Genomic DNA, 27931 nt, shown 5'->3' with positions numbered 1-27931 from the left:
CCTTCACACCCGACAGGAGTCGTCTCCAGAGGCTGAGGACTTGTGCACCTTTTCCAATTGCTTTGTCAATGCCCCCTTCCCTAGAAAGGGATCCCAGCTGCTTGGCTTCCCTACCCTCTAATTCCAGGCTACTGGCCCCATTATCCCAGCATCGGAGCAGCCAGGTGACAATGTGCTCGCCTGGACGACGGCTGAAATCCTTTCGCATATCTCGCAGCTCACTCAGGGATAGAGATCGGGTAGTTACCGTCTCTTTTATGAGTTCTTCCTCTTCCTCCTGTTATAAATGATTTAGTCGCAAACAGGATTCCAATTCAAATTTACAATTTATTAAGCGAATAGAGGCAAGCAAACAGCGCTGGGTGCGCCGGGAGTCTCTGCTCCACCAAGACGCACGTGGTTCAGTTCCTGTTCCTGGTTTATATCCTGTCCGTTAATACATATTCATGAATAGGCGTGTCTTCTAATACATATTAATGAACAGGCGTGTCTTCTTCAGCGCATGCCCTCTTCTCCTGCTGGAGTCTTCTCGAATCTTCCTCGGCGTGCCCCCAGGATGACCCCAAACCTTATGCACGCACTTTCTTTACACAATACTATGTGGTCAGTGGTCAAACTGGTTTGAGCTGATATACCAGCAAAGTAGTTTAACTTTCTCCTGTAAAATATCCCTTTTTATGGTGCAGGAGAAATCCATAAAAGTACAGAAGATTACACTTCATCACACGAATCAGATAAACATATTTCACAATCCCCCATCTTTTTCTTTATAGTATTGATTCGTGTTTTCATTTCCAATTGACTATAACCGAGTAGATTAATCTAGTAACAATCCCCCACATATCCTTAATACAACTATCCCCATTTTAGTCTCTCAGGAGGCCATTCGTTCTCCCTAATTTATGGGTAACAGGAAAAAACTAGGTTTTATTGTTGATTACAGGTATGCGCTGTACAATTAGAAAAGGTCCTCACTTTTTCCATTTTTCTGGGGTAAACCCCAGCTGGACTTGTTCCAATATTGACTAAGCCGATCACCACCCATAAAATCTCCCCAAAATCCTCCTAGATTGATTCCACACAGTTATTTGCCATAGTCAGAGTCCAAGGAACTCACCCCAAGTAGAACTAGAAGAGGTCCGGTCAGGGCCATAGTGATCGGCGGTCACAGCCCGAAGGGGTTGCAGCCCTTGGCAGACCCTTTTTAAGCCGCAACACCAGTTCCCCTCCGGTCTTGCCCTCTTCTTTCCTTTAAGGGGGTGCTTTCTTAGTACCCAAATTACTTGAGCACTGCTTGTGAAGGCCAGAGCTTTGCTAGATCAGTGGTTTGTCCAGACCTGAGCACTTGCCCGAGCCTGGCGATCCTCTTTATTTGCAAGGCTTTATGGCTACAGAAAACTGCCAGTTAGCCTGCAACACTAATCTTACAAATACACACCACCTTCTACACAAAGGACAAATTCTAGTTCCAGCTCCTTTTTCCTGTTCTTCTTTTGCCAACAACTCCTTCCGATTATACTCGTTTGGAGTACCCATTGTTGTTTCCTATTACCCTTTCCCATTGTTTTCCAAACTTGGGGATTACTTATATTGCTCTCCATAGCTTCCCATGGCCATCGTTCACCTTGATTTGTTCCACCACAAACGTAACAATTAGTTATATTCAATGACTTAGCAATGTTTTCAGCAAGATTTACAAATAGATTTTTAGCAACTGTGGGAATTTCATGTTTCACTCCTGTTTCTATTACAGGAGTAGCCACAATAAAATTCCCACAGCAATTTAGTCAGATGTGACCTTCCACTCCTTCACTGGACCTTTCACTCGTGACACATGTGTCCATCCTTTTTCAGCAGTTCTCACAGCTGTTTCTGTAGTTAATAAAACAAGGAAAGGTCCTTCCCAGAGGGGAGATAGGTTTCCTTCTTTCCATGTTTTTATCAGAATTTTATCTCCTGGTTCTAACTGATGAATTGCAAATCCTAAAGGTGGTGTTTGGGCCACCATCCCAATCTCTCTTAATTCTTTTAATCTTTTTCCAATGGTAATTATATATTGTTGGATACTATGATCCTCAATTACATTGTTTCCCAGAGGCATTCCTTGAAAATAAGGCATGCCATGTAACATTTCATATGGCGATAATCCAGTCTCACTGTATGGTTTAATCAATGTACTGGATTATCCCATATCTAGGTATCAAATGTTCCAATAAAATTTTTACCACCATCTGTGCCGTAGCTCGTGCTACAGGGTAAGCTTCTACCCACTGTGTTAAATGATCTACTATTACCAATAAATATTTTATCCTCCCTACCTTAGGCAATTCAGTGAAATCGACTTGTACTTTCTCAAAAGGTCTGTAAGCTGTTTTTCTCCCTCCCGTGGCTGCTTGTCGAAACACTGTCCTATTTACCTTTTGACAGGTTAAGCAACCTTGTGTAATTTGCTTTGCTATTTCAAAAATTCCAATACAACCAAATTGTTTAAGAAAATGATCACTTAACGCTTTTGTACCCCAATGTGTTTGCGCATGCAAACGTTCTAATATTCGCCTGGTGTAGGCTTTTGGCAACATTTCTCGCCCATCGGGCAGTGCCCATTTTCCTTGTTCTAATTTAGCTCCTATTTTCTCCAATTTTGTTTGTTCTTCTGGCGTAAACTTCTTCTCTCTTTCCTCTCGTTCTTCTTTGCTGGTGTCCTCCTTTGTTTGTATTACATTAATTTTGGCAACTTTAGTCCTCAAGGCTGCTTCCTGGGCCTCTTTATCTGCTAAGTTATTTCCTCTAGTTCGGTAATCTAATCCCTTTTGGTGTCCCCTCACATGTACCACTGCTATCTCCTTTGGTTCTCTTAACGCCTTCAAAATCTTTACTATTAATTCTTGATGTATTAAATTCCTCCCTTGAGTATTCATCAAACCTCTTTCTTCCCAAATTTTTCCAAAAGTGTGGACCACCCCATATGCGTATTTAGAATCTGTAAATATAGTCCCACTTCTTCCTTTTAATAATCCCAGGGCCCTACATAGGGCATACAGCTCACAAGCCTGAGCTGACCATGATGGACTCAGAGGTCCTGATTCCACAAGTTCCAAGTCCTTATTAATTACTGCATAACCCGATTTTCTCTTCCCTTCTACCACTCTGGAGGAGCCATCTATAAACAGCGCTTCTCCATTTTCCAACTCAGCATCTCTTAAATCTGGTCTCACCTTTGTCTGGGTCTCAATTACCTCTAAACAGTTATGTTGTATTTTACCTCCTTAGGTATTGTGAAATCTTGTAGAATTTTTTCTAAAGTTTGTCCAAATAGTTTTGGTGACTCTGTAAACCCTTGTGGTAACACAGTCCATCTTAATTGTTGTTTTCGTCCTGTTTCGGGGTCCTCCCACTCAAAGGCAAAATAATCTCTGGATCCCTCATCCAGAGGACAGGCCCAAAAAGCATCTTTCAAATCTATTACACTATACCAAGTATGTTTGGGAGATATATGACTCAATAAAGTATAAGGATTTGCCACCACAGGGAATTTAGTGATTGTTCGCTGATTTACAGCTCTTAAGTCCTGCACCATCCTGTATGACCCATCCGGTTTCTTTACAGGAAGAATGGGCGTGTTATGAGGTGACATACATGGTTCTAGGGTTCCTTTTTCCAGAAGTCTGTCAACTACAGGTTTTAATCCTTTTCGACCCTCCATAGGTATAGGGTATTGCTTGATTCTAATTGGGCAGTGCGGATCTATTATTTGAACCCTTATGGGGTCCATTTTTATCTTTCCAGTTTCCCCTTCCTTATACCACACTGAGGGGTTAATAGCTTCTTCATCCTCTTGTGTTAAAGTGTATAATTTAATCTGCAATTTGTCCCCTTGACTCTGAATGCTCAAGTTTAACTTCAAAATCAAATCCCTTCCTAATAAATTGTATTCCGCTTCAGGGAGCAAAAGTAAATCATTAAGACAAATTTTCTTTTCTGTTTCTACTTCTACATCTTTCAATATATTTACTTTAAAAGGCTCTCCTTTTGCTCCTACTACTGACACGTAACTCTTCCCTTTTTCTATTCCTTTTGGAAGTTTTTGAATGGTTGACTTTTCGGCCCCTGTATCCACTAAAAATAAAACTTCCTCTTTATGGGGACCAATTAATAATTTTATCAAGGGCTCTGTTGATGTTGAAGTCCCCAGAAGATAGAGCCCGACACCCCTAGTCTTCTTTGAACATCTTCTCATCTTGTTCCCGCTTACGGCAGTTCTTCTGAACATGTCCCCTCTTGTTACAGTAGTAACAGATGGGAATTGTAAATCTTTCTCGATAAGGCTGTCCCCGGGGTGTCTGCTCTATTCTTTTTTCCCTTTTCTCTCCAGACGGAGTCTTATTTTTCTGACTTTCCCTTACTGCTGCTACAAAAATTTTTGCTTTTGCTTTTTGTTTTTCTTCGTCCCTCCTAACATGGACTTTCTGGGCTTCTCTAAGTAACTCCTCTAATCCTCTTTCTTGCCAATCTTCCAATTTTTCTAATTTCCTTCTTATATCCCCCCAGGATTTAGCTACAAATTGTGTTCTAAGGAGTGCGGTCCCAGCCACTGCATTCGGATCAATTCCAGAATACATTTGTAGGTTTTTCCTCAACCTCTCCAACCATTCTGTTGGAGATTCGTCTTTCCCTTGTTGTTCATTAAATGCTTTATTAATGTTTTGCCCTCGGGGAACCGCTTCCCTTATTCCCTGTATGATTAACGTTCTCAAATCCCTCATATTTTGTCTTCCTTGGGGTTGTTGATGATCCCTGTGGGGATCCACATTTGGCCATTTCTGATCTCCCGGGGGTCCTGCCTGATTCTGTCTTTCCCAAATTCTCATTCCAGCTTGTCTAATCATTCCCCTTCCCTCAACAGTGAATAGGATCCCTAAAATGGACTGTATTTCTTCCCAGGTATAAGTATTGGGGCCTAGGAATTGGTCCAATTTTTCAGCTACTCCGAGGGGATCATCTAATAGGGTCCCCAATTCTTTCTTGAAATTTCTTACATCTGTGGTATTTAATGGGACTGCCACAAACCCGATGCCTCCCTGATTGCCTCCGAGGGGTACTTCTCGTAAGGGATATAGAGAAGTTCCCTCAGATACAGCAGTCCTACTTCTCGTACATGCAGCCGGAGGTCGATCTAATTCCGGTGCTGTTGGTGGTGGAGATAGGGGCAACGGTGGTACAGATAGAGGTACTACGGCCACCGGAGGGGGAGCCGCCACCGAAGATGGATTATTAGAATATGGAGGCGGTAGGTTATCCAGTGGCTCCCATTTATCATCTTTTTCCTTTTCACTTTTCCCCTCTTCTTCTTCCTCAAACTTTTCATCTGTTTTTAATGTAAGTATTGAGGCTGGAAAAGGACGTAAAGTTCTGTCCCATAATCCTGCATAATCACTTTCCTCCTGACTAAAAGGTTCCTTTGAATTAACATATATATTTAAGGCCTGGCAGACCCAGTCTTCAAAAGATCCAAAAACGGGCCAAAAGACATGTGGTCTCAAAGGTTCTTTTGGCCATTCTACCATACAATATTCAACTAATTTTAATTTACTTTTTCCTTTTCTGGGGCCCCTATCATTCCAGTTTTCAATCATTATTCCTAATGGACTCTCCGGAGGTATTTCTAGTAATTCGCTCCCTTTCTTCTGGTCCTCGGTTCTCGATTTTGTCTGACCCATCTAGGAATTTTTACTGTGGCAATTCCTATAGCCCTTGGCTACCAATAAGAGTGTCTTGCAGGGGGTTTAGGACCTATCACCCACCCACGAATCCTATAAGAATCACTTCGGTCCTTCACCGGCCAAGTCCCTCGCGGGAGATTGGAACCGCAGTTAGAAGACCTCCACAATCGCTTCGGAACTAGGTTCCGTCTCAGTCACACTCTTATGCACACAGGCAACCGAATCCCACCCAACCGAACGGTATACACCTTAAATACTTACGACTCCGTCGTCTTCGTTCGGATCTTCGCGCGCAGAATTACGGGCAAAATAAACTGCTGCAGCCAGCAAGGGAGCTCATAAAAAATCAAATTCTTTGCTTGCCCCTATTCAGGTTCAGGATGGCGTTAGTCCCGACCCGACCCGATCAGGAGCCACCAAAAGGTGGGGCGCCCCTCCTAGATCAAGTCAGAATTCAGGAACCAAGACCATCCCGGACGAGCCCCCAATTGTTATAAATGATTTAGTGCCAAACAGGATTCCAATTCAAATTTACAATTTATTAAGCGAATAGAGGCAAGCAAACAGCGCTGGGTGCGCCGGGAGTCTCTGCTCCACCAAGACGCACGTGGTACAGTTCCTGTTCCTGGTTTATATCCTGTCTTCTAATACATATTCATGAATAGGCATGTCTTCTTCGGCGCATGCCCTCTTCTCCTTCTAGAATCTTCTCGAATCTTCCTCAGCGTGATCCTGTTCGCTAATACATATTCATGAATAGGCGTGTCTTCTAATACATATTAATGAACAGGCGTGTCTTCTTCAGCGCATGCCCTCTTCTCCTGCTGGAGTCTTCTCGAATCTTCCTCGGCATGCCCCCAGGATGACCCCAAACCTTATGCATGCACTTTCTTTACACAATACTATGTGGTCAGTGGTCAAACTGGTTTGAGCTGATATACCAGCAAAGTAGTTTAACTTTCTCCTGTAAAATACCCCTTTTTATGGTGCAGGAGAAATCCATAAAAGTACAGAAGATTACACTTCATCACACGAATCAGATAAACATATTTCACAGAACCAAAAGGAAATTGATACAGATGAAAAATAAAAGCTTGGCAAAACATGTCATTTTCTATACAGATCAGATTCCTCACTGCTTCACAACTAGCCACACAAATGTTTACTCCAGTGGAAGGAGAGGGAGATGCAGAGGTGAAGGGAGTGCAGAACTACCTGCTTTTCCATCTTCAGCAGTTACTTGTGCCATCTAGTGGTAGTGAAACTACCGTGTTAAAATTGTTAGGTGACTTTTAAAATTAGGAATAATATGAGAACATTAGTAGTCATTGCATGAATCTCTGAATAGGAAATATTTGTCTTAAAACATCCGAAAACAGCAGACACTGTCTGTACTTTAAGTGTTCATGTGTTACATAAACATTAATGTTTCATCAACAGATCTCCAAAGTTACCAGCCTTGACAACCCAACAAGAATTGAACTATGATATGACTTCCAGATGTAGATTCTCCTTCAATATTCTGTGCAACAGGGAAACAGTTAACCAGGTACATTTTAAAATATATAAAAAAATAAAATACTATAAATGCAAAAGAAAATAAAGCCAGGCTATAATGATTAACGTTCCACAAAAAGAGATCAAGAGTGCCATAAATTAATTTTTCTCTCTATACCGTACTCTATTTAGTCAATCACCTACTAACTTCTATTTTTAAAATATTTTTTTTTCATTTTCAGAACTCTTGAAAATTTCATTTGGAGCAGGTCACTTTTTGGAAAACTTTCTTATGGCAAGACAGGTGCTAATAATCAAGAAACACACCTGCTATAGAGCTGCAGATCAGGACAAACATCCAAATCAAACATATGAACATTTACTTTTCAGTAACTATGGGCAGGAAACGCTTTCATAAAATAAAAATAATATACTTCAAGTAAAGATGCCCCGTAACACTTTGTAAACATTTGTATAATAACATAATATAACATTTGTATAATAATATTTGTATAATAAGAGTTAATAATCATATTCAGCACACCTCACTTCAAGTTAAGTATTGCTTTGCCTAAGTGTTAGTTCCCTGCACAATGGGAGAAATTTGATGTAGTTTTCCTAAGGTAAGTGTGTACGTGTCCTATGAAGGAGAGGCAAGTGCACCTGAAATCCTTCTGAGGGCAATCTAATCCACCTAAGTAATTTACCTTCCAAGGACCATGTAAAGTATTGGTAAGAAATATATCTATATCCATTTGAAATCCCAGCCTGCCTAGCCATCTTCTCAGCAGAAGCACTTAACTGAGCGAAGTCTTTTAAAAAGGAAAGCTGTTGTAGGAGAAGGAATGATCCACATCTCTTATGCATCACCACCTAATAAAACAATTGTTCAGGAAGTGGGCAACAGTCCCAGGTCATCATCTACCTGAGAGAGGGTGAATTCATATTGTTCTTATCCCAGCTAAGTGTCGCAGACACCAGACTTGAGGACACTATGCAAAGACAAGGGAAGGCACCTCTCTGGCTTGCTTTTTGAAGATGAACTGCTGTGCAGCCATAAAAACAAAACTCTGGGGTAAGAAGGAGGAAAGCAAAGTAATAGAATGATTTCTTCTAAAGGGACAGCTGAATCAAGAGCTCCAGGGGAAAAATGACAGAAACCAAGTGCTCCTCTTGCCTCAAGCACTGCTGTCATCACTCACAGAATCACAGTGGCTGAGGTTGGAGGGGACCTTTGGAGGTCATCTGGCCCAACACCCCTGCTCAAGCAGGGCAACCCAGAGCCGGTTGCCCAGGACCATGTCCATACGGCTTTTTAACATCTCCAGGTATGGAGATTACACAACCTCTCTGGGCAATCTGTGCCAGTGCTCAGTCACCCTCACAGTCAAAAAGCGTTTCCTGATGTTCAGACGGAACCTCCTGTGCTTCAGTTTGTGCCCTCTGCCTCTTGTCCTGTCACTGGGCACCACTGAAAAGAGCCTGGCTCAGTCTTCTTTACACCCTCCCTTTAGGTATTTATATACATTGATGAGATCCCCCTGAGCCTTCTCTTCTCCAGGCTAAACAGTCCCAGGTGTCTCAGCCTTTCCTCATAGGAGAGATGGTCCAGTCCCTTAATCATCTTAGTGGCTCTTCGCTGGACTGTCTCCAGTACCTCCATGTCTCTCTTGCACTGGGCAGACCAAAACTGGACACAGGACTCCAGGTGTGGCTTCACCAGTGCTGAGCAGAGGTGAAAGCATCACCTCCCTCAACCTACTAGCAACAGTCCTCCAGATGCAGCCCAGGATACCGTTTGCCCTCTTTGCTGCAAGGGCGCATTGCTGGCTGATGTTCAACCTGCTGTCTACCAGACCCCCAGGTCCTTTTCTGCAAAGCTTCATTCCAGATGGATGGCCCCCAGCATATATTGGTGCATGGTTTTTTTCCTCCCCAGGTGCAGGACTTGGCACTTCCCCTTGTTGAACTTCATGAGGTTCCCATCAGCCCATTTCTCCAGTCTGTCAAGGTCCCTCTGGATGGCAGCATGACCCTCTGGTGTACCAGCCGCCCCTCCCACCTTTGTCATCAGCAAACTTCCTGGGGCTACACTCTGTGCCATCATCCAGATAATTAATGAAGATGTTTCCTTCTATGACCAGGTGACCCACCTAGTGGATGAGGGAAGGGCTGTGGATGTTGTCTACCTGGACTTTAGTAAAGCCTTTGACAGCGTCTCCCACAGCATTCTCCTGGAGAAACTGGCGGCTCGTGGCTTAGACAGGTTTACTCTTCGCTGGGTAAAGAACTGGCTGGACGACCGAGCCCAGAGAGTTGAGAATGGAGTTAAATCCAGCTGGCGGCCAGTCACAGGCAGTGTTCCCCAGGGCTTGGTTCTGGGGCCGGTCTTGTTTAATATCTTTATCGACGATCTGGATGAGGGGATTGAGAGCCCCCTCAGTAAGTTTGCAGATGACACCAAGTTGGGTGGGAGTGTTGATCTGCTGGAGGGTAGGAGGGCTCTGCAGAGGGATCTGGACAGGCTGGATCAATGGGCAGAGGTCAACTGTATGAGGTTTTTTAAGGCCAAGTGCCGGGTCCTGCACTTGGGTCACAAGAACCCCATGCAACACTCCAGGCTTGGGGAGGAGTGGCTGGAGAGCAGCCCGGCGGAAAGGGACCTGGGGGTGCTGGTTGACAGCCGGCTGAACATGAGCCAGCAGTGTGCCCAGGTGGCCAAGAAGGCCAACAGCGTCCTGGCCTGCATCAGAAATAGTGTGGCCAGCAGGAGTAGGGAAGTGATCGTGCCCCTGTACTCGGCACTGGTGAGGCCGCACCTCGAATCCTGTGTTCACTTTTGGGCCCCTCACTACAAGAAGGACGTTGAGGTGCTCAAGTGTGTCCAGAGAAGGGCAACGAAGCTGGTGAGGGGTCTGGAGCACAAGTCTTCTGAGGAGCGGCTGAGGGAACTGGGGTTGTTTAGTCTGGAGAAGAGGAGGCTGAGAGGAGACCTCATCGCTCTCTACAACTACCTGAAAGGGGGTTGTGGTGACGAGGGTGTTGGTCTCTTCTCCCAAGTAACCAGCGATAGGACGAGAGGAAATGGCCTCAAGTTGCGCCAGGGGAGGTTTAGACTAGATATTAGGCAAAATTTCTTTACTGGAAGAGTGGTCAAGCATTGGAACAGGCTGCCCAGGGAGGTGGTGGAGTTGCCATCACTGGAGGTGTTCAAAAAACATGTAGACGTGGCATGTCAGGACATGATTTAGTGGGCATGGTGGAGTTGGGTTGACAGTTGGACTTGATGATCTTAGAGGTCCTTTCTAACCTTAATGATTCTGTGATCCTATGTTTCTGTGATTCTGTGTTGAACAGGAATGGACCCAGTATTGACCCCTGGGGTATACCACTAGTCACCATCTAGACTTTGTGCCACTGATCACCACCTTCTGGGCCCATTTGTTCAGTCATTTTCAGTCCAGCTCACTGTCTGCTCATCCAGCCCACACTTCATCAGCTTGTCTGTAACAACCCCTGTCTGTAAAGCAGCTCAACTCCAACACAAAGGGCAGAATATATTGCAACCCAGACTACTCCTTTGGCTAGTAAGTATAACTGCCTGTAGAAAACAGAGGTTTCATATCCTTTTCAGCATATGAGCGTCTAGGGCCCAGTATTCTTACTGGACAAGTAGCTCTAGCTACTATGTTCATAAACAAAAGGTGGGCATTACCATTGCTGCAATTAGTCAGGGTCCCTGTTTAGCATTAGGTTTTCAGATTTATCTCAGGAGCTGCTAGAATTTCAGCTCTCCATACAAACCTGTATCTCAGGAGGGCTCCAGGTGGGAGGCAAGTTCTATCTGCCTAGAACAGGTACACAAACAGCTTTCAGACCAAGCAAGGCATCTCCTCCTCCCACAGGTTCAGACGATACTGGGAAGGAGGTATGCAGTGAGTCACTGTTTGGGACAGAGAAGGAGGTCTATAGGTGGGATATAGGTAGAAGGGGTTCTGCCATACATTACGGTCCCTTACACAAAAACGTCTTGGTTTTGCTACAGCATAAAGTTTTACAGTAATCTAAAAGAGAAAACCATAGTAAAAATCAATGCTTTGTTCTCGGTTTCTGCCAGAACTTATCTTAAATATTACTTTCAGTCTCAGGAAGCATTTTATAAACTTTGAGGCTATGACACTGAAAAACAGGAGAAAAAATGAAAAGGATACATGGGATGAAGAGAGAAACGAGTGAGGAGCTTGCTTGGTGACACGCTCCTAAAATATAGCTGTAGCAAGATGTGTACCGACAAGAAACAAAGCAATTACAAAAAGAGAATCTATTACTACTTTAATTACCTAGGGTGTAAGTTCTTGTTCTCAAAGCACTAAAGATGAATTATGCTATTGATGGCAATAAAAACAGAGAATAACCTTAAGCAATTGTTCCAAATATTCTGCACCAATAGTTGCAAAATTAAAAATAGGTGCAGATTTTAAAATATTTAAATAGTTATTTTTAAATTTTAGAATTCATATAGTCCATAGCAATATTGATGAGATACTAGAAGTTCCACTGTGTTAAAGCTAAGAATATGTTTTGTAAGTACTAAAGTGTGTTTATTATTTTTTTAAAGTTTAAGAAAGATATCAAAGTAAAAAAAATCAGTCACAAAGTCATAGATACAAGAAAACTACATTCCATTCAAAAACAAAGAAAAATCATAACGATCAGATGACTCTCAAAAAGGCTTTGCCAACTTCATAGGAACACACACCAACAATTGCTATACAGCTGTGGTAAACACTAATGTAGTCAGTACTTCATTAGCTAGGAGACTAGTAGTTGCAGAAAAACTAATACACTTCAAAGATGATTATCAACATCAACAAAAACAAGCAAAATAATCAGGAGTGCTACAAGATGATGTGCCTAATCAAAACTGTATGACAGGAGGAATGGTAAGCCCAAGACAAATCAACATTCTGCAATAACGAGTTACAGACACTGCACTGGCATATACATTTTTAAAAAAACTTTAAAAAGCAAATCATTTTATTAGATAGTCAAATAAAATGTTTTTGTAACAGCTCTATGAATATGGTTTTAATCTTGGAGGATATACTCATTCATGGGAATACCAAATCCTGTGTGTGACGTGAAGATAAGCATATATATATAACTGTTTACAGGAAAGAGCTTAAGGCATTTAACATAAATAATAAAGCTATATTCTTTCTTTTCTATGGACCTAACTGCTAGCAACATGTGACAACATCTCGCTGTGTATTCTTTATTGTAAAGACTTCATGAAATAAAACCAATAGTTCAAAACACAAGCTTTCTACTTGTCTACATCAACTGTAGAGTACAAGGTTTACATATTATGGTCATCACTAATTAAAGAATTTCCACTAGTGATTGACTTCCTCCCTAGATTCACTGACCATAATTACACAGTAACAAAACCCAGTAAAAGCCACAGTAAGATTAGGTAACAGTATGCCAAGAAACAACTACTTCCAGATCATATATGTATCAATCAGCATCATTTCAAATATATGCAACTGTAAAAGAATTGAGCAAAAAGAGAAAAGCAATGTCACCACAGAGCAGCTGTCAATACTGAACTTGATTACACTGCTCTAAGTAAAAATAGGTTTTCCTACTTTGTGGACTATTCAAAAAAATAAAAATCAGCTAATACCAAGAACAAAACGAAGATCATGGTTCTCCCCAGATAGGACATGCAAAGTATTACAGAATACGATCCCTTCCAGCTTATGAAAGAATCATTTTATGAAATGTTTTTAATAAAATTAGCTGTCCATTTCAATAGAAGATCTGGGAGCGCGGGGCGGGAAGCATACATGAGTTGACATGGATGCTGACTTTATCTGTGAGCATCTATCCTTATTCTGGAAATTAAATTATTGTATAGATCTTTGCTAAGAGTTTGTGAGAGAAATGAAAAGACAGTATGAGCAGAAGCATGGTATTGGTTAAAGCATAAAACACTTCAAAGGGTGCAAAACCAGCAAAAACAGCAGGGAGATACAGAACAATCTGACATATTAAAAACCAAAACAAAACAGAAAAAGCCTATTAAGTTAGTCAAACACTTCCCACTGTAAAAAACTTTTTATTTGCTTAGAATTTGGCAAGGCCCTAACAGTTTCTGCTGAAATTCTACATATGCTGGTTCTCTATTTTTGAGGGGACATGAGACAGAAGAGGCTGCATTTCAGCCAAAATAGTTCAGCTATTTCCAAGAATAAGGAAAACATTTTTTGATCATATTCCTTTGACTAGCTGCAGCAATCCCACACTTTTTTAGCAAGGAATTGGAACTCAAAAGCATTGGGAAATCATGAAAACAGTTTTTAGTTATGCTTGTGCCAAAAAAACCACATACCACTGCATGTTCCACTACAGTGGAGATCAGCGCTAAGAAGCTCAGGCATGGCAAATCTGTCTGCAATGCCAAGTCACAAGCCTTTGAAAAATTCCATGGTTCACATGCTCACCAGAAAGCTTAAACAGCCAAAGATCCTATTCATATTCAGCGAGTTCCTTGTCCTGTACCCATACCTACCTCTTCCCCCTCTTCTAGTGCTCATCACACAGCAAGTTACTTCCACTTGCTAAAATAGCAGAAAACTAAGCAAAAAGTGTATTTGTGATATGTTAGCAAATGTAAGCAACTTGCTACATAATTTGACAGGCATATGAGTTGGTGAAATAGGAGAGAGGACTGCATGGGGTCTGGGGAGAGAGACCTCCATGACATTTCTTCCCAGCTGTGAGCTGTTAATTTGGTTCAGTCCCAATGCTATGTTGTATCTCCTTCCACTTTCTCCAGTACCAATTAGCAGCTGGTTATTTGACATGCCAGTTGCTAGTTACTATATGTCAGAGACCAGGGTAGTGACTCAGCAGGTTCCAACCCTGTTCATGTCTTATGTGTTTGTCACTCTACCGATATATGACTAAATAGCATTTTTTCTGTTTGCTTGTTTAAGGAATAGTACATATAAAAAGTGTTGAAAGAACATTTTTGAGTGAAAGGTACACCACAAATTCAGAAGTGCTTCACTTAAAGATACCTATAAAAGCTAAATTCTGATGAGTAAAAAAATAGCATGAACAGAACTGTCATCTTCAACTATTTAAAAAATTGATTCACCAAAAACAGATTTCCTGCAGGAAGGGGCAATCTCAATAAAAGTTCATTTAAATAAATAAAAAATTGTGTAACATAGTTGGTGAAACAAGACTTTCTCAATACCAAAATCTCCGGTTTTCCATTTTTATTTTGAAGTTTAAGTTATTTGGAATAACTATGGTTTAAAAATATAAAGAAGTCAGAGGAAAAAATGATCCAAAGTATCTTTCTCCCATATTCTATTTAGGACTATGTATTAATCACCTTTCTTCCCTGTACTGGGTTTGCGTGGCAAGGTTTTGGTAGCTGGGGGACTGCAGGGATGGCTTCTGGGAGAAGCTGATAGAAGCTTCCCCTATGTCTAATAGAACCAGTGCCAGCCGGCTCTAAGACGGACCCGCTACTGGCCAAGGTCAAGCCACTCAGCAACAGTGATAGCGCCTCTGTGATAACATATTCAAGAAAGGTAAAAAAAAGGGGACAGCAATTGCAGCGGGAGAGAGGAGTGAAAATATGTGAAACAACTGTGCAGACACCAAGGTCAGTGCAGAAGGAGCGGGAGGAGGTGCTCCAGGCGCCAGAGCAGAGATTCCCCTGCAGCCCATGGAAAAGACCATGGTGAGGCAGGCTGTCCCCCTGCAGCCCATGGAGGTCCACGGTGAAGCAGATATCTGCCTGCAGCCCATGGAGGACCCCACGCCAGAGCAGGTGGATGCCCGAAGGAGTCTGTGACCCGGTGGGAAGCTCACACTGGGGCAGGCTCCTGGCAGGACCTGTGGACCCATGGAGAGAGGAGCCCATGCTGGAGCAGGTTTGCTGGCAGGACTTGTGACCTCATGGGGGACCCATGCTGGAGCAGTCTGTTCCTGAAGGACTGCACCCCATGGAAGGGACCCAGGCTGGAGCAGTTCATGAAGAACTGCAGCCTGTGGGAAGGACTCACATTGGAAAAGTTCATGGAGAACTGTCTCCCATGGGAGGGACCCCACACTGGAGCAGGGGAAGAGCATGAGGCGTCCCCACCCTGAGGAGGAAGGAGCGGCAGAAACGTGTGATAAACTGAACGCAACCCCCATTCCCCGTCCCCCTGTGCTGCTCGGGGGGAGGAGGTAAAGAAAATCGGGAGTGAAGTTGAGCCTGGGAAGAAGGGAGGGGTAGGGGGAAGGTGTTTTAAGATTTGGTTTTAGTTCTCATTATCCTACTCTGATTTGACTGGTAGTAAATTAAACTAAATTTCCCTAAGTCGAGTCTGTTTTGCCCATGATGATGGTAATTGGTGAATGATCTCTCCCTGTCCTTATCTCAACCCATGAGCCTTTTGTTATATTTTCTCTCCCCTGTCCATCTGAGGAGCGGAGTGACAGAGCAGCTTTGGTGAGCACCTGGCATCCAGCCAGGGTCAACCCACCACATCCTCCCCCATTTCAGGACAGGAAAGCTTTTTCCGTTCAAATCTAATTCTAATATTGTTTTTACTACACAAACACATACTTCTGCATGCAGTGTAGCTGTTATATCATGGATAAAGAACATGGTATGTCTATAAATGGAAAGGCAGCATGCCTTTAGCCTATATAAAACATAAGCCCAGTCATCTTCAAGAATTTCGAATATCTTTGTTGGAACCTGATGGGGCACCCTTTCCTACTAGGTCTAAATATGACACTCTTCTAATAACTATGAAGGAGGAAAAAAGCTGGATAACCATTGCTGTCTTTTATTTAGTCTTTAGTAGCAATTACTACACCTCTTCCATGCCAGCTACCATATGGAGAGACAGACCTTGCCCTATAACAGATCAGCCAACACTGCCAGGAGCCTGAGCCTGCACTTGGCCCCGCTGGGCCACCCAAGTGCAATGTTATGCACAGATTCAATTGGAAAAGCCATAACCATCAGTGTTCAGAACTCCAAGATTCAAATCCATCAGCATTTATACAAATCCTAGAGGGAAAGAGGACATTTCAGGAAAACGATCCAAATATGAACTTCAGTCTCCTTCCTAGATAACAGGGTGTAGAAGCATCAGCTTCCAGGACCAATTACATCAAGGGTGAGTACCAGTGAGCATCAGAAGAGGAAAATGGACATTTATCTACATAGGTCAGAGAAGAGAATGACATGCAATCATACTGGAGGAAACAGTAAATTTGAGGGACAGCTAACGTCTTCTTCCAGCTCTCTGATCCCTATAAATCATGCCCTGAGAAGCCCATCCATGGGAAAAATGACAGACACTGTAGTGAAAGATCCTGAGCACACTGGTTTCATAACCCACAGTCCTTAACTGGGCTAAAAATATTTAGCTGAACCTCAGCCCAGGATGAATAAGACTTAAAATTTTAACATTTAAATAAAATTGATTTAAACAGGACTTAAGCGTCTTTTCTTTTGAAAACAAACCTATTTAAATTTGAAATTATGACAGCCTACCTTAAAACATAGTTCTATCATAATCTATTAAAAACACTTAAATTAAATAAATTCAAACTATTATTCAAAAATGTCTCAGTTTAACCCCAGCCAGCAACTAAGCACCACACAGCCACTTGCTCACTGCCCCCCGGCAGAATGGGGGGTGAATCATAAGACTAAAAGTGAGAAAGAAACTTGTGGGTTGAGATTAAAACACTTTCATACTATCCTTGTTTCAACTGGGATAGAGTTAATTTTCTTCCTAGTAGCTGGTATAGTGCTGTGTTTTGGATTTGGGATAAAAATAATGTTGATAAAGTCCTGGTGTTTTCAGCTGTTGCTGAGCAGTCAAGGACAGTCCAACTTCTCATGCTGGCCTGCCAGTGAGAAGACTGGGGGTGCACTGGAAGCTGGGAGGGGACACAGCCAGGACAGCTGACCCAGACTGGCCAAAGGGATATTCCATACCATATGACATCATGCTCGGTATATAAACTGGGGGGTTGGCTGGGGGAGGGCCGCTATTCAGGAGGTGGCTGGGCATTAGTCGGTGGGTGGTAAGCAATTGCATTGTGCATCACTTGTTTTGTACATCTTTTTATCGTTATTAATTTTTTTCCTTCCTTTCCTGTCCTATTAAATTGTCTTTATCTCAACCCACAAATTTAACTTTTTTTTTTCCCTATTCTTTCCCCCATCCTGCTGGGGAGGAGGGGGTAAGCGAATGTCTGTGCAGTGTTTAGCTGCCTGCCGGGTTAAACCACAGCACAGAAGTAAAAAGAAATAATAATAATTTTTTAAAATTGTAATGAAAAGAGGAAAAATAACAAAGAGAGAGAAAAATAAAACCCAAGAAAGACAAGTGATGCAAATGAAAACAGTTTCTCATCACCAACAGACCGATGCCCAGCCAGTCCCCGAGCAGTGTCTCCCCCTGCCAACCTCCCCCCGTCCAGTTTTATTGCTGAGCATAATGTCATATGTTCTGGAATATCCCTTTGGTCAGTTGGGGTCAGCTATCCCAGCTATGTCCCCTCCCAACTTTTTGTGCACCTCCAACCTACTTGTTGGCAGGACAGTGTGAGGAGCAGAAAAGGCCTTGACTCTGTGTAAGCACTGTTCAGCAATAACTAAAACATCAACATTGTTTTCAGCACAAATCCATAACACAACCCCATACCAGCTACTATGAAGAAAACAAACTCTATCCCAGACAAAACCAGTACAAAACAATACATATTTATTGAGAAAACAGAAACCACTAAACTTATGGACACATCTGAAGGAGCAATGTGGAGCAGAGCCCCTTGAAACACTGTGCCAACTTTTTAGAACAAGTTTCTGCAGTTAAAGATGTTGGGGGGGGGTGATCAAAACAAAGGCTGTATTCATCAAGTTCAATGACTTGTTAATTCAAAAGCCGCAAATCAACTGGAAACTGAAAAAGCAGGAAAGATGTTTTCCTCTTTCAGTCTCTACATTAAAAAAATAGGCACAAAAGGATAAGATACTTCTGTTCTAAAATCTTGAATGACATAGTGACCAGGAAAGGTCGGTTCAGTTAATAACTGCTGACAGTAGTTATTTTCTTTAGTACACCCTAGAGTTACAGATGCAAAACTTGTTTTGATAAACCCTTTCCTTTATTATAGTACAAGAAGGAAAGAGAGGAACAAAATAAGCACAGAATGTGACTTTCAGACTTTCTCATCACTCAGAAAAGATGACTGTGACCCTGCAGCTTACCTGACCACATAATATACCATTCTGAAAAAGACATTTAATCATATATTCTAGAAAACATTATAAACTCATCTTACAGACTTATCTGATGGTGAGTTTTGCACTTATACTACTATTGCAATACTTATTCTTGTTTTTAGGAGTTAATTGGGAATATAGACAACAACTACACACCATTTCATCTCATATCTTTGTCGCACTGATTAAGAAGCTTGCTCTGCACTCCCACTATCAAATAACCTTCCCCCTTCCTGAAACGCCTGTACACCAACGCACACAGCATGGGGAATAAACAGGAAGAACTAGAGATCTGGGTGCGGTCACAGGGCCATGATATCATTGCAATCACAGAGACATGGTGGGATAGCTTGCATGACTGGAACGTTGACATGGATGGCTACGTCCTGTTTAGGAAAGATAGGCCAGGAAGGCGAGGTGGTGGTGTTGCTCTTTATGTATGCAAACAACTGGAATGTATTGAGCTCTGCCTGGGGGGGATGAAGTACCTGTTGAAAGTTTATGGGTAAGAATCAAGGGGCAGGCTAATATGGCCAATATTGTTCTGGGTGTTCACTATAGACCACCAGACCAGGAAGAAGAAGTAGATGAAGCCTTCTACAAACAACTAGAAGTAGCCTCAAAATCACATGCCCTGGTGCTTATGGGTGACTTCAATCACCCAGATGTTTGTTGGAAAGGCCACACAGCTAGGCACACACAATCCAGAAGGTTCCTGCAGTGCACTGATGACAACTTTCTGACGCAGGTGGTGGAGGAGCCAACGAGGAGGGGTGTGATGCTGGACCTTGTATTAACAAACAAGGAGGACTGGTTGGGGACGTAAAGGTTGGGGGTAGCCTTGGCTGTAGTGATCACGACATGGTGGAGTTCAGTATCGTACGAGGAAGAAGCAGGGCGATAAGTAAGATTGTGACCCTGGACTTCAGGAGGGCTAACTTTGTCCTCTTCAAAGACCTACTTGGAGGTATCCTGTGGATTAGGACCCTAGAAGGTAGGGGAGCCCAAGAGAATTGGTTAATATTCAAGCACCACTTCCTCAAAGCTCAAGATCGGTGCATTCCTCTAAGTAAGAAATCAAGTAGAGGAGGCAGGAGACCCCCATGGATGAGCAAGGAACTGTTGGAAAAACTTGTATGGAAGAATGGAGTTTACAGTAGGTGGAAAAAGGGACTGGTCACGTGGGATGCAACAAGGAAGGCCAAGGCCCTCTTGGAACTAAATCTGGCGAAGGGAGTAAAAGAGAACAAGAAGGGCTTCTTCAAGTATATCAGTGGTAAAAGGAAGACTAGGGAAAATGTGGGACCTTTGGTGATAAAGTGGGAGTGCTGCAACCAGCATCTCCTCCTGAGTGGGACGCACCTCAGACCTTGTGAACTCTTAAGTTCGCAGTAAGTTCAGAGGACTGTTGCTGAAGACTGGCATGGGACCTGGGCTGAAACCCCCACTCCTTGAGGCTCAACCCTCGCCTGTTGAGAAATGCAAAAGCATTTGACGTGAGTATTTCACTGGACTCAAGGGGAATTTTTAACAGGTACCTTTCTATATATATATATCTATCTTTCTTTATATCTCTTTATATATCTCTACATCTATATCTATATCTGTGTGTGTGCAATTTGAGAACCTTGTTAAGTCTTTAACTAAGTTGGTGTGTTATTAAGCTTAGTTAGAAAATTATATAACTTGTGATTTACCTTAATAGTGTTAATCACAAGTGATAAATCCCATCAACCCGATTCTGACTCAATTTCCCTAAATCTGTGTAAATCATTCCTCCTGATCCAAATGTAAATCACTCCACCCTAATTGCAATTTGGTTTCTCTTTTGTATACTTTTTCCATATTGAATAAGTAATAGAGTGGACCTTGCCATTGAATTCTGTTAAGTCGCCCTTTTTACAAATTTATATTAAAATAATTTGCTTTCTAATATATTTGATGGTGATCCTTTAAGTGGCCTAAACCACTCATTCATGACATACCACCAGTAGGCTGGGGGTGGGCAAGATCTCGGGATGGGACATAGCCAGGACAGCTGACCCAAACTGGCCAAAGGGATATTCCATACCATATGACATCAGCTCAGCAATAAAAGCTAGGAGAAAGAAGGAGGAGGGGGAGCATTCATTTATTACGACATTTGTCTTCCGGAGCAACCGCTACGCGTACTGAAGCCATACTTCCCAGGAAGCGGCTGAACATCGCCTGCTGATGGGAAGTAGAGAATAAATCTTTGTTTTCTTTTGCTTCCATGCGATGCCTTTGCTTTTTGCTTCATTAAACTGCCTTTATCTTGACCCACGTGTTTGGTTATTATTTGTCCATCCTAATTTCTCCCCCCCATCCTGCTGAGGAGGGGAGTGATAGAGCAGCTTGGTGGCACCTGGCATCCAGCCAAGGTCAACCCACCACAATCCTTTTTGGCGCCCAACATGGGATACAAGACAACGGCAGTTTTGCATTAAGCGTACTATAGCTACAAGTAGCTACTAAGTAGCAAGTTCCTGTGTGGGTCTCAGAGTTTGCTGGCTGCACTGCTTATCTCATTATTTTGCTGAGCTTGGGAACATGTTCATAGAAATAATGGCTATGTGCTTTGTCCTGGCATTGATGGCCGTGCTGTGCTGGGGGAGTGTCCTGGTTTCAGCTGGGATAGAGTTAATTTTCTTCACAGAAGCTAGTGTGAGATCGTTTTGGATTTGGGATGAAAAAATGTTGATAACGTGCTGATGTTTTCAGTTGTTGCTGAGCAGTCAAGGACAGTCCAGCTTCTCATGCTGGCCTGCTAGCAAGAAGGCTGGGGGTGCACAGGAAGCTGGGAGGGGACACAGCCAGGACAGCTGACCTAAACTGGTCAATGGGATATTCTTTACCATATGATGTCATGCTCAGTATATAAAGCTGGGGGAAGAACAAGGAAGGGGCAGGAGTACACATTCAGGAGTTACGGCATTTCTCTTTTGAAGTAACTGTTACATATGATGGAGCCCTGCTTCCCGGGAGGTTTCCAGGATGAACACCTGCCTGCCTATGGGAAGTAGTAAATGATCTCCTTGTTTTGCTTCACTTGCGTGTGTCCTGGTTTCAGCCAGGATAGAGCTGGTTTTCTTCACAGAAGCTAGTGTGAGGCTGCGTTTTGGATTTGGGATGAGAAACTGTTGATAATGTGCTGATGTTTTGGGTTGTTGCTGAGCAGTCAAGGACAGTCCAGCTTCTTGTGCTGGCCTGCCAGCGAGAAGGTTGGGGGTGCACGGGAAGCTGGGAGGGGACACGGCCAGGACAGCTGACCCAGACTGGCCAAAGAGATATTCCCTACCATACGACGCCATGCCCAGTACATAAACTGGAGTTGGCCGGGGGGCGGGAATCGCTACTCCTTCAGCAGCTTCTGCGACTCGCTGTATAGGGCTCCATACAGCAGGTTTCCACCTTCGATGTTTGCCTACAATACGACAGGACCCATCAGTGAACAGCGCATATTGCTTTTTGTTTCCTGGTAGTTTATTATATGGTGGGGCCTCTTCAGAAAACGCCACTTCCTCTTCTGGTGATATTCCAAAATCTTTGCCTTCTGGCCAGTCCATGATCACTTCCAAGATTCCTGGGTGATCGGAAGCCCGCTGTGTGATAAGCACGACCCACTTACTCCACGTAGCATCAGTCGCATGATGTGTAGAGGGGACCCTCCCTTTGAGCATCCAGCCCAGCACCGGCCATCGGGGTGCCAGGAGGAGCTGTGCTTCAGTACCAACCACTTCCGAGGCAGCTCGAACTCCTTCATATGCTGCCAATATCTCCTTTTCAGTTGGAGTATAGCGGGACTCAGATCCCCTATATCCTCGACTCCAAAACCCTAGAGGTCGACCTCGCGTCTCTCCTGGTGCCTTCTGCCAGAGACTCCAGGTAGGGCCATTCTCCCCGGCTGCCGTGTAGAGCACATTTTTAACATCTTGTCCTGCCCGGACTGGCCCGAGGGCTACGGCATGAACTATCTCCTGTTTAATTTGTTCGAAGGCTTGTCGTTGCTCTGGGCCTCATTTAAAATCGTTCTTCTTCCGGGTCACTTGATAAAGAGGGCTTGCAATCAGACTGTAATTTGGAATATGCATTCTCCAGAAACCCACAATGCCCAGAAATGCTTGTGTTTCTTTTTTGCTTGTTGGTGGAGACATAGCTGTTATTTTGTTGATCACATCCGTTGGGATCTGTGGACATCCATCTTGCCATTTTATTCCTAAAAACTGGATCTCCTGTGCAGGTCCCTTGACCTTACTTTGTTTTATAGCAAAACCAGCTTTCAGAAGGACTTGAATTATTTTCTTCCCTTTCTCGAAAACTTCTTCTGCTGTGTTGCCCCAGACGATGATGTCATCATTGCATTGCAGATGCTCTGGAGCTTCCCCCTGTTCCAGTGCAGTCTGGATCAGCTCATGGCAAATGGTAGGGCTGTGTTTCCACCCCTGGGGAAGTCGATTCCAGGTGTATTGGACACCCCTCCAAGGGAAAGCAAACTGTGGCCTGCACTCTGCCACCAAAGGGACTGAGAAAAACGCGTTAGCAATATCAATGGTGGCGTACCCCTTGGCTGCCTTTGACTCCAGTTCATATTGAAGTTCTAGCATGTCCGGCACGGCAGCGCTCAGTGGCGGTGTGACTTCATTCGGGCCACGATAGTCTACTGTCAGTCTCCACTCTCCATTAGACTTTCGCACTGGCCATATGGGGCTGTTAAAGGGTGAGCGAGTCTTGCTGATCACTCCTTGGCTCTCCAGCCGACGAATCAGCTCATGGATGGGGATCAGGGAGTCTCTGTTGGTGCGATATTGCTGCCGGTGCACTGTTGTGGTAGCGATCGGCACCTGTTGTTCTTTGACCCTGAGCAACCCCACCACAGAAGGGTCCTCTGAGAGACCAGGCAAGGTGGACAGCTGTTTAATTTCTTCCGTCTCCAAGGCAGCTATACCAAAAGCCCACCAGTACCCTTTTGGGTCCTTGAAATACCCTCTGCTGAGGTAGTCTATGCCCAGGATGCACGGAGCCTCTGGGCCAGTCACAATGGGGTGCTTCTGCCACTCATTCCCAGTTAGGCTCACTTCGGCCTCCAGTACAGTCAGCTGTTGGGATCCCCCTGTCACTCCGGAAATACAGATGGGTTCTGCCCCTGTATGGCTTGATGGCATCAGGGTACATTGTGCACCAGTGTCCACTAAAGCCTTATATTCCTGTGGGTCTGAAGTGTCAGGCCACTGAATCCACACAGTCCAGTAAACCTGATTGCCCCTTTCCTCTGCCTGGCTGGAGGCAGGGCCCTTCTCGTCCTGGTCATAGTATTCATTACTCACTTCTTGTGAATATGAGTTAGCAGTCCCTTCATTAAAATCAGGAGTAGGATCAGCCTTCCTGCTCTGTATGGGAAACTTTTCACTGGAAAGTGGTGCAGTAATTTTCCTCGAAGAACCCCCTTTTGTGATTATTTTTCCTTGCAGCTCACGTACTCGTGCCGCTATGGTAGAGGTAGATTTTCCATCCCACTTCCTCACGTCCTCTCCATGGTCACGCAGGTAAAACCACAGGGTGGCCTGTGGTGTGTACCCTCTGTATCCGCTCTCTTGAGCAGAAGCAGAGGGATGCTTACTCCTAATAGCTGAGATACTGGTTGTAGAGTTGGGGACTAGGATCTATCCTCCTTGAGTTGTTGGACCAGTTTCTCCACAGCTAAGAAGAGGGAGGAAGAAAGAATCTCTTTGTATTGCTGGAGATGGCCAGCCAATTCATCCACCATTTGTTCCTCTCCGTCTTTCCAGATTGTTACTGCCAACGAGTTGGCATACGACAATAGTGCACTCGGTACAAAATTCCTCCACATGGGTCACGTGCACTTGACTTCATCTGTGTCTTCGGATAACTGCTTGTTGTCCAGGTCATCATAAATCACCTCCACCATGGCTAATTCCCTCAGGTACTGGGTACCTCTCTCCATGGTGGTCCACTTGCCCTGGGCAACATATAACATCTTCCTTGAAGGGATACCTTTCCTTCCAGATGGGTTCTGCCCCTATATGGCTTGATGGCATTAGGGTACATTGTGCACCGGTGTCCACTAAAGCCTTATATTCCTGTGGGTCTGAAGTGTCAGGCCACTGAATCCACACAGTCCAATAAACTCGGTTGTCCCTCTCCTCCGCCTGGCTGGAGGCAGGGCCCCTCTCGTCCTGGTCATAGTGCTCGTTACCCACTTCTTGTAAATAGGAATCAGAAGTCCCTTCAAGAGGATCAGAGGTAAGATCAGTTCTTCTATTCCTTCTGGGGAACTGCCCACTGGAAAGTGGAGCGACGATTTTTCTGGAGGAGCCTGAACCCCCTTTTGTAATTGTTTTTCCTTGCAGCTCGCATACTCGTGCCTCTAGGGTCGAGGTAGGTTTTCCATCCCACCTCCTCATGTCCTCTCCGTAGTCACGCAATTGAAACCACAGGGTGGCTCGTGGTGTGTATCCTCTATATCCTCTCCCATGAGCAGAAGAACGCTTACTCCTAATGGCTGAGACACTGGTCCGTACGGGTGGAGGGTAGGGCATATCCTCTTTGAATTGCCGGAACTCCCGGGACAGTTTCTCTACAGCAGAGACGCAGGCCCGTAGGGAGGAAGAGAGACTTTCTTCGTATTGCTGGAGTTGGCCAGTCAATTCATCCACCGTTGGTCTCTCTCCGTCTTTCCAGGCCATTACTGCTAATGAGTTGGCATATGAGGATGGTGCGCTCCGTACAAACTTCCGCCACATAGGTCGCGTGCAATTGACTTCATCTGGATCTTTGGATGATTGTCCATTGTCCAAGTCACCATAAATCACCTCCAGCACAGCTAGCTCCCTCAGGTACTGGATACCTTTCTCCATGGTGGTCCACTTGCCTGGGTGACATAGAACCTCTTCCTTGAAGGGATACCTTTCCTTCACACCCGACAGGAGTCGTCTCCAGAGGCTGAGGACTCGTGCCCCTTTTCCAATTGCTTTGTCAATGCCCCCTTCCCTAGAAAGGGATCCCAGCTGCTTGGCTTCCTACCCTCTAATTCCAGGCTACTGGACCCATTATCCCAGCATCGGAGCAGCCAGGTGACAATGTGCTCACATGGACGACGGCTGAAATCCTTTCACATATCTCGCAATTCACTCAGGGATAGAGATCGGGTAGTTACTGTCTCTTTTATGAGTTCTTCCTCTTCCTCCTCTTCAAGCGATGACCCGCTCTCTTCCCTCTTCCGTGCTTGTGATGGCCCTGCTTCAGAGCACTCTGCCTCCTCACTCTCTTCCTCTGGCTCCTTCTTAGAAATATCTTCCTCCTCCCTTACTAAACGAGCTGACTTCTGCTTCCAAGATTTCTTCTTTTGTACAGGGGCAACTGATACGGGGACGGGCTGGTTCTCTGGTTCAGCTGCAACAGTCTCAGTAGTCACAGTGCCTGTTGCAGGGGTTGGAGTAGTGGCAGTGCCCACCGCAGGGGTTGGAGTAGTCACAGTGCCCGCTGCGGGGGTTGGAGTAGTCACAGTGCCTGCCACATTGTCATCAGACCCAGAGAGCCTCTGTCCCCTTTGCACAGTGTTAAATAGAGCTCGGTAGGCATGGGCCGGGTCCCAGCACATTGCAATGATTTGTGTCTCCTTGGAACTGCCAGGCTGACAGCATACTTCTTCCAAATATTCTGCTAGTTTATCAGGATTCTGCACTTGTTCGGGAGTGAAGTTCCAAAACACCGGAGGTGCCCACCGCCCCAGGCATTTGCCCATGCTGTTCCACACACCCTGCCATTCATAACTATCCAGCCTTGGGGCAGATCTCCGGGTGATATTCTTAAATTGCTTGCCAACCTTAGACAAAACCGAAACAATGTTCCCCAGAAGTAGCAATAGAGGTATTTTAACTACCCAAGGGTGTTCAAAATACTGGAAAATTATTGTGATGAAGGAGGAAACATTATGATAGAGGGTAGCAAAGGTACCATTCTGCATTTCCTCCATAAAAGCCTTTCAGAGGCAGAAGTATAATTGCTAATTGTCTCCACAAGATAGTACCTGAAATACAGTAACGGCTTTAGTACAAAGCTCAGATGATACCACATTAAGCTCAAGGTCAGTGTTCTAAAAACAAATCTCGCAGGCAAGACATTACTAATCATCGCAGAGTACAGGAGCCTGCAGAAACCAACACCGATCCTTAACATGTACGGCAAAGACGAGAGCATCATGCAAATCAAATAAACTGATATTGTGACCTGCAACCGTTATTATCTCAAGCCTCGAGCCCCACGTTGGGCAAAAAAAAAACTGTCGTGGTTTAGCCCCAGCCGGCAACTAAGCACCACGCAGCCGCTCACTCACTCCCCCTCCCGCAGTGGGACGGGGGAGAGAATTAGAAAAAAAACCTCGTGGGCTGAGATAAACACAGTTTAATAGGACAGAAAGAGAGAAAGAAACAACAATGATAACAACAATAATAATACCGATGAAGGAATGTACAAGAACAAGTGATGCCCAATACAGCAATTGCTCACCACCCCGTGATCGACAGCCCGTCCCCGAGCAGCGATTTCTGCCCCCCGGCCAACTCCAGTTTATGTACTGGGCATGACGTCGTATGGTAGGGAATATCTCTTTGGCCAGCCTGGGTCAGCTGTCCTGGCCGTGTCCCCTCCCAGCTTCCCGTGCACCCCCAACCTTCTTGCTGGCAGGCCAGCATGAGAAGCTGGACTGTCCTTGACTGCTTAGCAACAACCCAAAACATCAGCACATTATCAGCAGTTTCTCATCCCAAATCCAAAACGCAGCCTCACACTAGCTTCTGTGAAGAAAACCAGCTCTATCCTGGCTGAAACCAGGACAGCGTGCACGGCTTTTGCTTTCCCTATTAAACTGTCTTTATCTCAACCCATGAGTTTTCTCGCTTTTACTCTTCTGGTTCTCTCCCCCATCCCACCAGGGGGGAGTGAACACACGGCTGTGTGGTTCTTAGTTGCTGGCTGAAGTTAAACCACGACAATGGCAAAGTATTGTTGAAGGAACGAAGGCTTGATGGCACTTGCAACTCTAGCTTGTCAAAAACCTCTAGCTTAATCTTGACCTACTCTCCAATCCAAACAGCATTTTTTTAATAAATATGGACATAGTGATAAGAAAAAAACCAAATATTCAAGGACCTGAGGTTAGCACAGCTGTAGGCAGTAGAAACATCTAAAATCAGTTACAGGTATATTGTTCTCAGGTTTCAATCAGTTCAGTGAAACTTTTTAAGAACGCTAATCACTACTGCCACCTGGAGGACAACCGGACTTATCTACACATGAACTTTCACAACTAATGATACACATGCCATTCGCTCAATACTGTATGAACACATGG

This window comes from Phaethon aethereus (genome assembly GCF_964289735.1).
Source record: "Phaethon aethereus genome assembly, chromosome: W".
NCBI lineage: Eukaryota > Metazoa > Chordata > Aves > Phaethontiformes > Phaethontidae > Phaethon > Phaethon aethereus.
Note: the sequence above shows the minus strand (reverse complement) of the source record.